The sequence below is a fragment of the Helianthus annuus genome, chromosome 9, assembly GCF_002127325.2.
Source record: "Helianthus annuus cultivar XRQ/B chromosome 9, HanXRQr2.0-SUNRISE, whole genome shotgun sequence".
Taxonomy (NCBI): Eukaryota; Viridiplantae; Streptophyta; class Magnoliopsida; order Asterales; family Asteraceae; genus Helianthus; species Helianthus annuus.
The window spans coordinates 114,774,651-114,787,652 of record NC_035441.2 but is presented as its reverse complement, the minus strand read 5'-3'; positions in this window follow the sequence as shown (position 1 = coordinate 114,787,652).

Here is a 13,002-nt window from a genome sequence, read left to right as displayed (position 1 = left end):
AATGATAAATCAACTTAATATAAATTATTTATAATCTATTATTATATGATATTGTATACAATCTTAAAAGACAAAGTTGATGGATTTTCCACCGGCTTTGCCTTCCAGCCCCTGTACTTTAACGATATTGCAATTTTATATTTTGGTATCTTTAAAGTTTCATAAAATAACAAATTTAGTCCCTAAACCTTCTACTTTGAATTTTCAAGACCACAACCTCATCTTTCAAACTTTGCCAGCACCAACCCTCTACTTTGATTTTCCACCATCACCCCCTTACCTGTTACACAGTTACACCCGGCCAACTTTAAAAAAATTGCAATTGTAACCACTAAACTACAACTCATACTTTTCCAAATGCCAATGCATTGCGTTTTACGAAATGTCTTAGGCATTGTGTTTTACACTTTGTGTTTTACACTTTTTTGTAATTGTGTTTTGTCTTACTATATGTTTCCACCCATCGTGCGCCGCCGCAACACGCAGCTGGCAAAATACTAGTTATTATTATAACTAGTTATTATTATAAGTTTATAACTAATTATTTATCCAATTACATTTATAGTAGTAAGACCATGTGTAGTGGTAGAACCTTATAATGCCCTCACCATGGGGCATTATACGACACGTGGCGTCCTAGTCAGCAAGGGGGCATTATAGCAAAAGTGGTGTAGTGGGGCATTATGCCATAACCCCCATTCAATCATTTTACAATCATTTCCCAATTATTTTTTTTAATTTAAAACATAAAAAAAACTTCATTAATTTAAAAATAAAATTACATTACTTGAAAAAAAAATAAAAAAAATACTGAAAAAAAAAACCGAAAATAAAAAAAAAACAGAAAATAAAAAAAAATACAATACTAGAAAAAAAAACATCCGATTAAATTAAAAAAAAAAACTAGTTTTCGTCTTCGCTTTCTTCACCCTCGCCAACTTCGTCTTCCTCGTCCTCCGTTTCTTCCTCTCCCTCAGGTGGTACGTACCGAACCGACCATGCGTGGTGTACCAAATCAACCATTAACTGGGAATGGTACGGTTCGTAACGCAACTCTCGCGCATTATTCACTCTTTCTTCCATTGACGCCTGCGGATGCTCCTGGTGAACGGCTTCTGGCACATAATTCTGGCATATCGCCTTTCCTTCGTCTTCCAAAATCATGTTGTGCATGATTATACAAGCGTATATAGCATCTCTCATTTTTTGCTTGCTCCATGCACGACAAGGATTTCTCAAGTATTGCCAGCGTTGTTTAAGAACCCCAAAGCATCTCTCAATGTCTTTTCGTGAAGACTCTTGAACCTTTTTAAAGTATGCTCTTTTGTCATCAATAGGATCACTAAACGTCTTCACGAAAATCGAATACCTAGGATAAATTCCGTCGCTCAAATAATATCCATGGGGGTAGTAGTTTCCATTTGCATAAAACGACGCTTTTGGAGCTTTGCCAGAAATCCACTCCTCTAACAACGGCGATTGTTCAAAAACATTGATATCATTGCATGACCCGACCACGCCAAAGTAAGCCAACCAAACCCAAAGGTCCTGTGAAGCAACCGCCTGAAGAATAATAGTGGGTCCTTTTTGGTCACCACGTGTGTGTTGGCCTCGCCATGCAGTCGGGCAGTTATCCCAACGCCAATGCATGCAATCTATGCTCCCGATCATACCAGGCAAACCATGCTCGGCATTATGTACCTCGTAGATCTTTTGAAGGTCCTCCCATGTAGGCGTTCTAAGATAACGGGCACCGTACACATCAATTATACCTTTATAAAAAAAATATAGACAAACATAAGATTCAAAAAAAAAAAAAAATTCTAAGCATACGCGTCGTTTAAAAAAAAATAAAAGTAAAGTATAAGAATTGTACCGCGACAAAAATGTTCCAAGCTATCTCGTGTTGTTTTCTCCGCCATTTTTAGATACTCGTCGTTGATGTCGGTAGTGTTACCATAAGCAAGGATTCGTAATGCCGACGTACACTTTTGGATACCGGTAAATCCAAGTGCCCCTCTCGCATCCGGTTTTTGTTTAAAATAATCGTAGTTGGCTTCCAAGTCGTTGACTATGCGTAGAAACAACCGCTTAGTCATTCGGAAACGACGCCTAAAAAAATCGTTTGAAAATGTCGGCGCCTCGTCAAAATAGTCTTTCATCAAACGATCGTGTGCCGCGCGTCGGTCTCGTTCAACATAGCCTCTTTTATTTTTTTGTGCTTGGGGCTGACGAGAATGCTTGACATATCGCACCGCTAGTTGACATGCACTCGTAACCGCCTCTTGCTCAAGCTCCTCATCGGTCGAACCATCGCCATCCGCAAAATACTCGTTGTAGTAAAAATTTATCATGGATGAAGAACTAGGAGAATCCATCAAGTTTTTTTAAAAATGGTGGGATTTTTTAGAGAGGTTTTGAGATTGTTTTTGTTGAAAATGGATGAGTTTTGGTGGTTTATATATATATATATACTTAATAGGTTTAAAAAAAAAATTAAATCAACTAGCCGTTGGGAGAACTAGCCGTTGATTGGGTGGTTCAAGTGTTGAGGAGCGTTTTAATTTAAACGCCGGGAGGAACTTTTTTCAAAAATCACGCCCTATAACGCCTACCGTAATGGTAGGCGGGGCGTTATAGGGCGTTATAAAGCAAAAATTTTTAAAAAAAACGCCCCATTACGCTTGGTCTAACAGAAACTATAAAAAATAAGTGCATTCTTACAACCAACATAATCATTATGGTCCCTTAATGAACTTTGTGTAGCAGCCCCTGAATACCCAAATGAACTATGCCTCCAAAGATCTTGAGTGTCATCATACTCTTAGAAGTTCACAAATGAACTATGCCTTGAAGGCTCTTGAGTGTAATCATGCTCTTGGGAGTTCCCAAATGGATTGTGTCTTGGAGGCTTTTGGGAGTAGCTTCGTTGAAGGGCAGGTTTAGCAGTTGCATGGTTCTGTTTTTTTTTTTTTTAGATTTTGTAGTTGGTCGTGCACGAGTATAATAATAATTACTATAATAATAATAATAATAATAATAATAATAATAATAATAATAATAATAATAATAATAATAGATGATTACTACTAGTAAATAATAATAATAATAATAATTAAAAAGATAAAAAAAGACAAAAAAGCAATAAAATGTTGATTTGTGATGTAATGATATGATATTTTTATAGGAAGGGGATGTAGTTAGTAATTAGGGAGGGTGTATTTAGTATCACTCTAAATAGAAAACACTACATTACCTACGAAGACAACCAAAAAAAAGAATTTCAGGATGTTAGTCACATTTTCTGGTATGTTCCCAGTAGAGTACACCGATGTAATTTTTTTTTGTTCATTCAGTGTTTACCAAAAAATCATTTTCTCATGATCAAAAGCACAACAATTTTTTTACTAGTATAGTTATTCCAAGATATTCCAAACATAGTGCATTCCGCTTTTTACCGATTTTTTTTATCAGGGGCGTAAAAAAACATTGTTTTACCGTATGTTGAAAAAAAAACATTTTTTTACATTCGATACCATGCGCAAAAATTTGTTTTGCATTCAACAACGTACGAAAAAACATTTTACAAACGTATGCAAAAACTAGAAATATACAAACGTGAATTTACAAAACGTATGTAAAAACTAAAAATTTACAAACATGAAAACATTTTTTACCGTATGTAAAACAAAGCGTTTACATCGCCACCGTACACAAAACAAAATTTACATTGAACACCCGTACGTAAAAACATTTTATAAACGTATGTAAAATAAATTTTTAGAACGTATGTAAAAATAGATTTTTGTGTGATGTTTAGAGGAGCTCGAGCCAATGATTAGCGGCGTAAAAAATATTTTTTATAGTATACTATGTAAAAAACATTTTTTATATTCGACATAGTGTGCAATTTTTTTTACATTCGACACCCGTATGTAAAAACATTTTTTAAACGTTTGCAAAAACTAAAAATTTACAAACATATGTAAAACTAAAAATAATAAAAACATTTTTTTAGCGTGTGTAAAACAAAATGTTTACATTCTCAACCGTAAAAAAAAATATTTGATACAAGTGTAAATCTAGAAAAATGGAGTTCTACATGTAAATCTTTTTTACATGGAACTTTTTATCATCATATAAATGCTTTAGCAATAACTTTTTAAATCAATTTTTTACGCTCTTATAAAAAACATTTACCCACTTTATACTTGTTTACCCACTTAGAATCACCACATAAACCCAAATTAACATATCAAAGTTGGCATCAACGTACTTCAAAAGAATTTTGAAATGCAGTTTAAACATTAAATCACTAAATTCACCAAAGTAGACATTTCAAACCTGCAACATTTCATACATCCTTCCTTTTTTATCCATTTTCAATAAATGGTACCCTGCCAATGTGTTATTACTCTCCGGTTTATACCTTTCAGAGATTTTTTAAGAAAATCAAGCCTTTTGGTAAGGTCGTTACCGACGCGTCCGACCATTTATCCCAAATACTGTGAGAGATAAAGGAACTTGTCGAGTTTACTCAATTTATTACCGGAGTCGGAGACTCTAGTAAACTTTTTGCCACTCAATGGATACTCCATAAAACCATTATCTCAATAAGTGAGTTGAACGCCTCCGCACAACTTGGTACAAACTGTTGGATTTATATGTACGGGTTCGATAAGTCAACGCTGCTGACCGAGCTATGACCCGTCAGAGTTACACCTTGGACAACGAACATTAAATCCACTTAACTTGGTTAACTGGTGACCACGAATAGAGGGGGCAATCTTGACCCAAAGCCTTCCAAATGGGTCAATTTGGGTTGCTTTTATAATTATATGGATTGGTTTGGGTAAGATATTTTAACTAAATGGGTCACAATGGGTCACTTGAAATTCCATCTTATTATTTTCGGGTCAAAGCGGGTCGACAACATTAAAGAAATGGGTCGATGTGGGTTAGTGTCTAAAAGAATCGGGGCAGGTTTCGGATCGGAATGGGTTCAGTTCAAATTGAGTTTCGGGCCGAGACGGGTTTCGGCACGACGCAGGTTTTGGATCGGAACGGGGTCGGTCCGGGTCGGGTTTCGGGCTGACACGGGTTTCTGCATGGGACGGGTTTCGGATCGCAACGGGTTTTGGGCCGACTCAAGTTTCTGCACGAGACGAGTTTCGGGTCAGAACGATTTTCGTACCGTTTCGACGCGAACCGTTTCGCCGCATACCGTTTCGACGAGAACCGTTTCGACCCGTACCGTTTCGTCCAGTACCGTTTCGACCCGTACCGTTTCGACCAGTACCGTTTCAAATCGAACCGTTTTGACCAGTACCGTTTTGACCCGTACCGTTTCGACCTGTACCGTTTCGAATCGAACCGTTTCGACCCGTACCGTTTCGAATCGAACCGTTTCGACGCGTACCGTTTCGACGCGAACCGTTTCGACCCGTACCGTTTCGACCAGTACCGTTTCAAATCGAACCGTTTCGACGCGAAGCGTTTCGACCAGTACCTTTTCGTATCGAACCGTTTCGACCTGTACCGTTTCGAATCGAACCGTTTCGACCTGTACCGTTTCAAATCGAACCGTTTCGATCTCATGTGATTATCGTTTTACTTGTTACAGGAAAAACATATCGTTTTGTGTACACATTGTTGGCATTTTCACAAGTTTAAACGTCAGAATTAATTCAAAACCATAATTTGCTTCTTGTAGAAATAGAAGGTTCGTACACACTACAAAAGAACTACACAAACATGGATATTCTTGTTGACCAATCATATTCTTTCTTAATGACCATGTCTCAAACTGGAAGCAATGATTAGTAAGCAGCCATCTTGCATAACCAATCTAAATTGCATTTGCATATTAATAGAATAGTGTTTTTATTTCTTTTGTTTTTAAATTTTGTAAATTGTCGTCATTTAACATTACGAATACAATTGTATTTTTATAGCCAACCCGACCCGAAACCCGTCCTAACCCGAACCCGTTTTGACCCGAACCCGTTCTGACCCGGACCCGTTTTGACTCGAACCCGTTTCGACCCGAACCAAAACAACCCTTTTTTTAATTGACCCGTTTTGACCCGAACCCGTTTCGACCCGAACCCGTTTTGACCCATGACCCGATCCGACCCGACCCGTTTGCCAGGTCTAACCACGAACAATTAACGGAACGAAATATATAATTATCTGGAATAATTATATATTCACGAGAAACATAATTTATTATTTATACGGGTTATAAATAATATAACGTTTAATTACTTATTTAATTAAACTTTGTTTTCGGGCTTCGTATTGCATTTAGGCTTGTACTAGATGTGTTGGGTTTCAGGAACCAAAAAGATGATTAGGTTAATTGTTAACCTAATTATATTTTATATAATATACTAACACTTTGTAAAAAGAGAACACAGCAAAAAGTTGCCGTCAAAAAATTGAAAAGAGGTGTAATTCCCTTTTTGTTTTTGGTGGATACAATCACATAAGAGAAAAGCCGCCACTTCAAGAGAAGTGTCGCCCCCTTTTTTCTTTTTCTTGTGATTCTTGTTTCGCGAGCCACATTCGGTTATCGTGTTCGAGTTCTAGCACTCGTTCGTTGTACCTCGGTGTCTCACATGGTTATTATAACCAAAAGGGTATAATTTTTCTCATCGGTAGATTAATTATTTTGTGTATCGTATTTGCATGTTTGTAACCATGATCCTGTTCGGTTCACTTTTGGTGTTGATTATTTATATTTATTCCGGTGCGTTTTCATTAATTACATATTTAATTAATAAAATATGTCAAACCCGTTATGATAAAAAGTAAAATTGACACCACTGAATCCCAACAGTGGTATCAGAGCCACGCTTACAACATGCAAATCGGAATCGGTCCTTTTAACCGGTTATAGGTCTCAAACTTTAATTTGTTTAAAGTTTCAGATCTAAATATTTCTTGGACAAGAAGTTATTTGGTCAAAAGTTTTATTTATTTTTTTTTGACCTAAAGATTGCCCTCTTTAATATGATTGTGTTGAATATGTAAATCTGGCCGACCTTGTACTTGTATTATTGTTCTTGTTTTGTTTTTGTTTTATGGTATTTGGTCCACTTTGTGGCTCAAAGTTGTAATAGATTGGGGTTTCAATTCTTGTTATATTTTTATATTATAATATAAAGTTGAAGACCCGAAGACAAAACTGAAGACATTACAAGAATCAAGGAGGTGCTAAAGACAACTAGATGCACTAGGTCCATCCTTGTGGTTGTTTGTTACCCCATGACCCAGTATGGTCTTGCTATTTGGCTCTAGCAAGATCAAACAAAATGGGCTAAAGATTTACATATTTATTTTTGCTATTATGGCTGCTTTTATCATATAAGGTGTTATATAACATACCAACCTAATACCAAACTTTTAAAAGGTGTTTTAAAATGTTCACAATCAATTATAACAAGTTCTAAATTGATTTTTACAACTTGTAAATATTTGTTATAAAAACAAATAGTTTATTATAAAATAAATAATAACCATTAGAGTTTTTGAAATTTAACAAGTTTTAACTTTCTAAATCTCATAACTTAATAGTTTTTAAAACCATTAACTTTTATATGGTTATACAAGTCGCGACAAACTTAGTTATAGGTTATTTAAAATTAAGTGTCCTGAGAGATGAAATGGTTCATCAAGATGTCTCGACTAAATATATACTAAAATTGGCTTGTACGACCCTATTTGGTAAATATTAAATTAATCCATAATTAAAATCAATAGTCTATGCCATCCTATCATAAGCTACACTTGGAACGTAAAGCGAACCATCAGTGTTTGGAGCCACAACACCACACTTGATGTCTAGCATATCCTTCCAAAGTGCAAGGGTTTCGTTGACACATCTGGCCCATCCACAAGTACCTCTTTTAGGACGACTATTACTTTTTCTTTTCTCACCACATGCTCCAGCTGTCTCGAAAGTAAAAAGTCGGCATAGATGAGGCTAAACGTATCAATGCATAGACAAGAGTTGTCTTAGCGGCCTCATACTCGAGAGTTGTGCAATTCTCACAATTGACACTCGTTGTCAGTCTGCCTAGTCACTCACTAAAGTGCATGCCACAGCTGCCTTTACTACTGACATAGCCATATTCTCATTCCTTATTCTAATTACTGTAACGGGTCATTAATTAAATAAGGAAATATACATCGAAAATACTAATTAAAATCTCTTTGCTTATGTAACAGATGTCTAATGAAAACAACTCCTTCGTTCTCAAGTCTATACTTGAAAAGGAAAAACTAATTAACACCAACTTTCTCGAATGGCACCGCAATCTGAGAATAGTCTCAAGATGGCGAAAAAGCTATATATCTTAGATGGCCCAGTCCCTACTGAGCCTGAAAGTAACACTACTGCTGCTCGTAAGGCACTGGAAAAGCATAACGAGGATGCCATTGAGGTAGCCTGCCTTATGCAAGCCACCATGTCTCCTGAACTTTAGAAGAACATGGAAGATAAAGATGCTTATGACATGATCCAGCAACTGAAAGGCATGTTTCAGAAACAAGCCCGACAGGAGCGATATGACACCATGAAGCAGCTCATAAGCTGTAAAATGCAAGAAGGGTCGTGTGTCAGTACCCATGTGCTTAAGATGAAAGGGTACATTGACCAGATGAACAAACTTGGTTATCCCCTGCAAGATGAAATGGCAGCGGACTTCATCTTGAACTCTCTCCCTAGCTCGTATGACCAGTTCATTATGAACTATAATATGAATGCTTGGGTGAAGACTGTGCCTGAGCTACATGGTATGCTCAAAACGGCCGAGATGAACATTCCACATAAAACCAACCATGTTCTGATGGTCAAGTCTGGTGGTGTTAAGAAGCCCAACAACAAGAAAAGGGCTCATAACAGCAAAGGCAAGAAAATGGTTGTTGTTGCTGCCAAATCTGCCACCAACAACAAGCAGGTTGCTAAACCACCCCCTCCCCAGGAGCGTCAGTGCTTTGAATGCAACCAAATGGGGCAATGGGAAAGGAACTACCCACAATATCTAGCTAAGCTGAAGGCGAACAAGGCCAATAATATTGGCACTTCTTCAGGTATTCTCATTTATGTTATTGAACTTTTTACTGTCTCCAGCAACACATGGGTATTTGATACCGGGTGTGGTTACAACATCACTAATGTTTTGCAGGAGCCTTAAAAGTGGAGGAAGCTGAAACAAGGCGACATGGAACTCATCGTTGGTGATGGGAAAAGAGTGCCCGTTCTTGCAACCGGCACATTTCATTTTTCGTGTCCTTCTGGCCTTGTAGTTAATTTAAACAATTGTTTGTTTACACCTGGTATAACCAGAAACATTATTTCAGTTTCCCTTTTGTTTGAACAAGGTTTAAGTACGTTTTTAATGGTATTTCTATTTCTGCCAACTTGAATGATGTCTTTTATTTTGAGGCTAAACCTCGAAATGGTATTTATGAGATTGATGTTCAAACATGTAATAACATATATCATCTTTCTAAGCGTAACAAAGTTGGTATTAATGAAACTTTTCTATGGCATTGTAGACTTGGCCACATAAGTAAGACACGCATATAATGGCTCCAATCCGAGGGGATTCTTGAATCCACTGGACATGACTCCTTTAATGATTGCGAATTTTGCTTAGCTGGCAAACTCACAAAGCGTCCCTTCACTGGTGTTGGTGAACGGGCCAATGATCTGCTAGGACTCATTCACACTAATGTATGTGGCCCTTTCAGAACCATGACAAGAAACCATGAAAGATACTTTGCTACTTTCATCGACGATTATAGTCAATATGCTTATGTCTATCTTATGAAGCATAAGCATGAAACTTTTGAAAAGTTCAAAGAGTTTCAAAACGAAGTAGAAAACCAACTTACTAGAAAGATAAAAATACTTAGATCAGATCGAGGTGGCGAATACCTCAGCTTAGAGTTCTTCAATCATCTCAAAGAGTGTGGAATAATTTCAGAACCCACTCCACCTGGCACACCCCAACTTAATGGCGTGAGCGAAAGGAGAAATCGAACCCTACTTAATATGGTTCGATCGATGATGTGTAGAACTAACTTGCCTCACTCCTTTTGGGGTCAAGCTCTTATGACTGCTGCCCGCATTGTCAATCTGGCTCCGACTAAAAAGGTAAACAAAACCCCATATGAGATATGGCATGGGCGTAAACCCGATTTGGAATACCTAAAAGTATGGGGATGTGATGCATACATCACAAGTGATGCTGATGATAAGCTCGATCCTCGAGGCGAAAAGGTTGTTTTTGTTGGATACTATAAAAGAAGCGGATATTATTTCTACCATCCTGTTACAAATGTTATTTCCATCAAAAGGAAGGGGCGCTTTCTCGAGGAAGAACTTCTTAATCGAGGAACTGGAAATAATGTGGTTGATCTTGAAGAAATTCGAGAACCAACAACAACCGCCGATGAAGTCGGAACGTCTGAACAAAAAGAAATTGTTGTTGATGAATCAGACATAAACACAGGCGTTCGCAGAAGTAGCATGACTCGTAAAGAACTTGACAGATACCTTTGGCATCTTGAAGGTGCTGAAGTCTTGGTAGTAGATGAGTCTAATGACGAACCTGCTAACTACAAATCTGCTATCTCAGATCCAGAGTCTGCGAAATGGCTGGAAGCCATGAATGCTGAGATGCAATCTATGCGTGATAATCAAGTCTGGGACTTGGTTGAGCTACCCCTCGAATATCGGGCAGTAGGGAGCAAATGGGTTTTCAAGAGAAAAACTGATATGCGTGGAAATGTACACACCTATAAAGCACGGCTAGTTGCGAAAGGTTTCACTCGAACTCAGGGTATTGACTATGATGAGACCTTCTCGCCCGTTGCTATGATCATATCGATCCGGATATTACTTGCCATAGCCGCGTACTATGACTACGAGATATGGCAAATGGATGTCAAAACCGCTTTTCTTAATGGGCACCTCTTTGAAGATGTCTATATGGTTCAGCCAGACGGTTTTATTGATCCAAAATATCCTAATAGGGCGTGCAAGCTGAATAAGTCCATTTATGGACTCAAGCAGGCGTCTCGTAGCTGGAATCTTCATTTTGACCAAAAGATCAAAGAGTTTGGTTTTGTCAAAAATGAAGATGAGCCTTGTGTTTACAGAAAGGCTAGTGGGAGCACTATATCATTCCTCATCCTGTATGTGGATGATATACTGATCATTGGAAACAGCGTCCCTATGCTTAACGAAGTTAAACACTATTTGGGAACTTGTTTCGCAATGAAAGATCTTGGAGAAGCAACTTATATTCTAGGAATCAAGATCTATAGGGATAGATCTAAGCGACTTCTTGGGCTAAGTCAGAGTACAAACATAGACAAAATGATGACACGCTTTAAGATGGAAAACTCCAAGAAAGGATGTGTTCCTATGATTAAAGGAACTGTGTTGAACAAATCGCAATCTCCTTCAACGGACATTGAAATTAAGCGATGGAAGGAGTTCCATATGCTTCAGCGATTGGCTCTATCATGTATGCTATGTCATGTACTAGACTTGACGTCTCGCATGCTTTAAGCATGACTAGTCGTTATCAGCAAGCTCCTGGCATCGCCCATTGGACTGCTATCAAGAACATTCTGAAGTATCTGAGAAGAACTAAAGATATGCTCTTAGTATTTGGAGGAGTAGAAGAAGAGCTCACTGTAAGATGTTACACTGATGCCAGTTTTCAAACTGACCGAGATAATTCTCGCTCACAAGCAGGTTTCGTATTCACTCTAAATGGAGGAGCTATCTCACAGAAGAGCTCCAAGCAGAGTGTGGTAGCGGATTCAACCATCGAATCTGAGTATATAGCCGCATCAGATGCTGCAAAGGAGGCTGCTTGGATGAAGAAATTCATAACCGACCTCGATGTGGTTCCAAGCATTAAGAAACCCATCGAGATATTCTGTGATAACACAGGTGCTATTGCTCAAGCCAAAGAGCCCAGGTCTCATCACAAGGCCAAGCACATTCTAAGAAAGTTCCACTACATACGGGAAATTGTGGAACGTGGAGACATCGTGATAAGCAAAGTGGACACAGATCAAAACCTAGCAGACCCGTTTACTAAGCCCATGACTCAGGACAAGCATGATCAGCACGTGGGTGCTATCGGGCTTAGATTAGCTAGCAGTATGTTTTGATTTAGTATTTGGATGTACGAACTTTTAACAGTTGTACTTTTGAATTCAATTTTGATTTACTGGTTAAATGTAATTTGGAATCTTATAACTGTGTTCGATTTTAATACATTTAATACGTGAATCTTGCATTCTAAACTATCTGTAGTCGGTCAGACTCGTGGGAACGATTCTGAATTAAGACTATTCTGACTTTGGACTCAAGGAGTTGACTTCCAAATTCACAAACCTCATTGAGAATGAGGTTGGATGTATCTCGCATCGAATCATATTCATGGATCTTAGTCATAAGATGATTTGATATTGGTATACTCATTTAGTATCCTTTGACCTGAGATACTTAGAACTTCCGTTTACCAAGGACTATTCTTTGATTAATGTTAACCGATGTCGCGTGACTGCCAGTCATAAAGGGTTTAATTGGGAATACTTCTGAAGTTCAGTGGGAGTTGTATGTAGTCGATATGGGATTCTGTACTCTTACATGATATGTAACAGTTAGACATTGTGGCGCCCTCGTTGATTCAAACCGGAGTGTAAGGCCTTACCCAAACTTACTGTGTGTTTGTTCGGACCACTTTGACTCTTAATCGAGAACAATAATAATTGAACACCATATGAGAATGAACTTGATCCATGTCTCATTGATTCAATTTATGTCTTTTACAGAATGATGAATGACAACAACTACCATAAGTCTATTGTCTTGCAATAGTAAGTTGTTACTAATAGCAAGGTGTTTTGGTTAATGACTTTAAAGTGTCATACCTTGTTAGGGGCAGCCATGTGCAGCTAGAGCGCCAC